This window comes from Triticum urartu, chromosome 6, assembly GCF_003073215.2.
Source record: "Triticum urartu cultivar G1812 chromosome 6, Tu2.1, whole genome shotgun sequence".
Lineage (NCBI taxonomy): Eukaryota > Viridiplantae > Streptophyta > Magnoliopsida > Poales > Poaceae > Triticum > Triticum urartu.
The window spans coordinates 64,557,884-64,562,986 of NC_053027.1; the positions used below are offsets into that span (position 1 = coordinate 64,557,884).

At 39.8% G+C, this 5,103-nt stretch overlaps 1 pseudogene; it reads left to right on the forward strand.

Annotated features, from left to right (window-relative positions):
• Positions 1-3,040: 3,040 nt before the first annotated feature.
• Positions 3,041-4,891, forward strand: LOC125516556 (annotated as a pseudogene).
• Positions 4,892-5,103: the final 212 nt, after the last annotated feature.

The following is a 5,103-nucleotide window of genomic DNA, read 5'->3' on the forward strand; positions in this document are numbered from 1 at the left end:
TGGACGGTCATGATAAAGGGGTGCCTAAACACCCAGGTGCTGAAAGTCCAATCTCAATCTTCCCACCTTCCAGGTTTTGATGAACTTTTTTTTCAAAATCGATAAGACTGTGTTTGGCTGCTCGGTATTTTTGGAGTTTTCGAAGAATACCATGGTTTTTCTAGAAACCTCGGTTTTAAATACTTTGCTATGTTTGGCTTCAACAAATACTACAGTTTTATAAACCATAGAATATCTAAAACCATAGTCTTTTTGCTGTATTTGAAAAAGAGGCCCCAGCCTCTTTTTTCCAAATTGTTTCTTTCTGGCTGTTGATCTCTTCAGTCGTTGACTATTGTGCTAGCGCAACAAAAGGCAACTTGTAGATTAGCTCGTGCTAGATGTTAGATCCTACTGGATGGCGCATGTACACATACGAATGCCATGATTTAGCATCGACAGGGAGCACAACCGCATGCGCATAGGTTTAGATCGTGGAGTACATCAATTGAGACTTGAAGCAGAGGCTAAGCTTGGTAGCCGATCGATTCCATGCGGCCCATGCATGCGGCTAGAAGCAAAAATAGATCTACTTCAGATCCTAGTGTCTAGGAGAGAGGACGTCCACGTGCATGACAAGGCTACATGCAAGTGGCGGCTGTTAATTAACACAAACTGACCATATCGTTGTACAACTACTTGAGTGTAGCTCAGTTCGGTTCAGCTAGGATTACCCATGCAATGAGTAGTCAAAACCAGAAAACTGAGAAAAACTGCATTTGGCAAACACGTTTGTAGTTTTGCTAAAACTGTGAAAAACCGTGGTTTTTAAAAACCAGAGTATTCATTGCACACACATTGAAATACAGGCCCTGTTTGGTTCATAAGTCTTAGGACTTTTTTTTAGTCTCAACTTATAAGTCTCAAGTCCCTAAAAAGTCCTTATCTGTTTGGTTCCTGGGACTTATAGGTCCCTATAAGACCATATTACAACTATAAGTCCCTATAAGTCCCTCCTTGAGAGTCTTATTTCATAAGTCCCAAATGTCAACTTTAAGTCCCGCCTGTTTGGTTTAGATGGGACTTATAGGGACTTTTTTAAGTCCCTAAACCAATAAGTCCCTGGAAACAAACACCCTCTTAGGGTCAAACTTTTTGTCACAACTAGGCCAAACTTTTTGTCACAACAAGTTGCCCACACATGTTGTGATATTTACTCTAGTTTTAGAAAAACTGTGTTGCCAAACTAGGCCAAACTTCTTTTCAAGATTCGTTAAAATTTTCAAAGTCGATAATTTTTTTCAAAAGATGAACTTTTTTCATCGATATTGAAAAAAATGGTCATCAAACTGAAAAATAGTTCACCAAATTTGAAAAGAATTCAAAATTTTGAAAAAAAATTCATCGATTTAGAAACAATCATCGGATCCAGAAAAAGTTCATCGATTTGAAATAAAAAGTTCATCGAATTTGAAAAAAGTTCAGCAATTAAAACGTCAAATTTGGAAAAATAATTTTGAAAAAATAAAATATAAATAAAAAGAAAAAAATATGAAATCAAAGAAATAGAAAAGGAGAGAGAAAACTAAAACAAAAAATTGCAGCAGAAAAAATACACAACGAAAAAAGAAATTAACCCGGGTGGAGAACGTATATAAAATAGAAAAAACATTAAAGAACAATATCACAACTTGGTGTCTGTCCAATTGGTTAGTGCACCTTGAAATCAAGGTGGAGGTCTTGTGCTCGAATCTCTCCTGTGCAACAATTTTTATGGTTTAAACCAGAAAAAAGTGGAATGGGTCGGCCCGCCACACTTCCCCCGCGGGTACGGTTAGAGAGCCGGCGCTTACATCGCCAAAATAGGTGCTCCCCGACACATTGGATAAATGTGTGTCATCTTGGGCAGCATGCTATTCGGCCTTTTTGGTTGCTGTGATTCGTTTTGGCTCTATTTTGGCCTTTTGGGCTGTTAAAAAACGAGAAAAAATAAAGGGGCCGTGTCATCCCGGCATGCGGGTCTTGCCCAGGCACGGCCCACACATGCTTCTCTGTTGGCCCATGAAGGATGGCCCATTTGGTCAGCTATAGTTGTGTTGTAGGCCGAAGGGGGATTGGGCTTGGCCCATATGCTTGGCAAAGAGGGGAGTGCGGATGAGTGCTCAACAGACTACGAATGAAAATGCTGGAGTCAAATGAATGTAAGACGGGAGAGGAGACACAACATCCTTTTTAAAATAAATATAGATATAGATATAGAGAGATTGAAAAGTAAGGATGAAGATAGAGATAGAGATAGAGATAGAGACATAGAAGTAGATATAGATATATAGTGGTAGTAGAGATAGAGATAGAGATAGAGAGAAGTTTTAATGCCCATTCATCTCGTCATTCAGTTGCCATTCTGTTCGAGTGTCCAAGGAAAATTAATTCCCGGACGTTGCATGCAAAGCTAGCGCGCTAGGTACAAACCACCGCTTATTATGGCAGTTACTTAATGCCGGTGGTTTAGGGAGAGATAGAAAAAAATGAGACCAACTAACCCTTGTTGGTATTTTTTTTATAGAAGAAACTCCACGAGCATCGCACGTCGGAGCCGAAACTCGAATTCGGGTGGGCTGGCAGCAAGCTCAGCTGCCCAGCCAACAAGTCGATGCCCGTCCTTAAAAATGAGACCAACCCAACGGCTAACATTCGTTGACATTTTTTTATAGGAGAAACTCCGCGAGCATCGCGTGTCCGAGTCGGGACTCGAATTCGGGTGGGCTGGCAGCAACCTCAGCTACCCAGCCAACGAGTCGACGCCTGCCTTTTTTAGTACTACATATTATGACAGTATTTTAGATATTATGGCCGTTAATCAGTACTAAGGAATAGGAGGAGTACAATGTTTCCTCACGAATTATCTTTGGGCAGATATTATGGCAATAGGAAATTGGGTGCTTCTAACGTACCACTGCTTTATGTTCCACTATTAAGGAATGGTCGAGCGGTATAAATAGAGGACCTAGACCCTTTCGTCTTCCTCGCCCAATGAAATTTAGTTCATAGTGATCTAGACATGGCGATCAAGCTTATAGCAATAACCTTTTTCTTGCTCCTCCTGGCCTTTGCCGAGTCCAGCGACAAGGGTGAACCTTCATCTTCTCGTAAGTACTAGTGCCATCTTTACCAACTTGAGGGTGTGTCAAGTCTGAATCATCTCATATAGTTTGTTATTTCCTCTAGAAAAGGATGGTTTTTTTTAAAGTGCGTATGCGGTACATTGGGATCCTCCTTCAAGTAAGTACTTGTGTTATTTTACCATGTTAAGAATGTATTAATTCTGAATAAACTCATAGTTTGTTATTTCCTGCAGAAGAAAATGCTTTTGGTGCGAGTGCTTATGCCGTTCATTGGGATCCAGATCATGCACATTCTGGTAAATACTTGTGCTACCTTGCCAAGTTGACAAATTCGTTAATTGTGAGTCATTGCCTAATTTTTAATTACTGTAGAAGAAAACGATTTTGGTGAAAGTGCTTATGCGGTGCATTGGGATCCTCCTTCTCGTAAGTACTTGTGCTACCTTGCCAACTAGAGAAATTTGTTAATTGTTAATTAACTCCTACATCGTTTTTTCCTCTACAAAAGGACAGTTTTGGTGAAAGTGCTTATGCGGTGCATTGGGATCCTCCTTCTCGTAAGTACTTGTGCTATAACTAGGCAAATTTGTTAATTGTGAATTAATTCCTAGGTTGTTATTTCCTCTAGAAAAAGACAATTTTGATGAAAGTGCGTATGCAGCACATTGGGACCCCCTTCAAGTAAGTACTTGTGCTACCTTACCATGTTGAGAATGTGTTAATTCTAAATATAAACTCATAGTTTTTATTTCCTGCAGAAGAAGAAGGTTTTGGGGCAAGTCCTTATAAGGTGGATTAGAAATCAGAACATGCACCATTCGGTAAGTACTATCAAGTGGAGAATTTGTTAGTTCTAAAGCAACTCATAGTTTGCTATTTCCTGTAGAAAAAACCAATTTTGATACAAGTGCGGATGCAGTACATTGGGATCTAGATCATGCACACTCTCGTAAGTGCTTGTGCTACCATATCAAGTTGAGATTGTTTTTAATATGATGACTTAGTTTCTTTATATCCATGAACAAATATATGCATTTAATTTCCATAAATAACATCACTATGCCAATATTTTTTGTTAAACTGTTGTTTTAATTAATAACAATGCAGCTTCCTCCATTCCCGAAGCACTAGAAAAACACAGGCATGTAAAAGTTCAAACCAGCATGTTATTCCTAAAGAAGAATCTATACATCGGCACTACACTGCCTAAAGGAACAATGTTTGCACGAGATGGTACACCAAAGTCTGTTCATTTTTCCTCTACTCAGTTGGAGTCAAAGTACTTGACAACCATCCTTTCGTACTTCAAGATACCTCACGGATCGGTGAAGGCAAAGCAAATAGCTGACACCCTTCGTTCATGTGGCAAACCGGCTGACAAGCAGGAACCTCACATGTGTTTCTCATCTCGTGAAGCAATGGCAAGGTTCGCCACCAAAGTATTGGGAGTCAGCGGTTCACGAGCAGCCATTACAAGGATTCATGGGCATGAGACCTCCTGCTCCATGTACGTTGTGGAACAGATCACCCAACTCAACTGTAACGTGGTGCCATGCCAACCTATGGATTTTTCGTATGAGGTTTTTTATTGCCATCGGCCCAAAGACGTGCAATCTTTGAGGGTGCAACTCAAGGGTTTGAAAGATGACATGCCGCGCGTGACAGCAATAGCCATGTGTCACATGAACACATCTAATTGGGACACACAGTACTTTGAGCTATTAGACGGAGAGCGCGGTGAACCTATTTTCCACTACATGCCTACCAATTATGTCATGTTCTATTAGATATATTTAAAGTTGCTGCTAAACTATGTAATCTTGTTATCTAATCAATAAAGCATGCCGATGGGCCAGACTTTTGTTAAAAAATACTTAATCACCACCGAATTTTGAGAGTCTTTCGATTTCTACCGACCAATATTTTCTTTTATTCCATCCCAAATAACTCTAATTTCATTACCTATGATGCTGCACTTGAGCATCATTATTTTTCACCG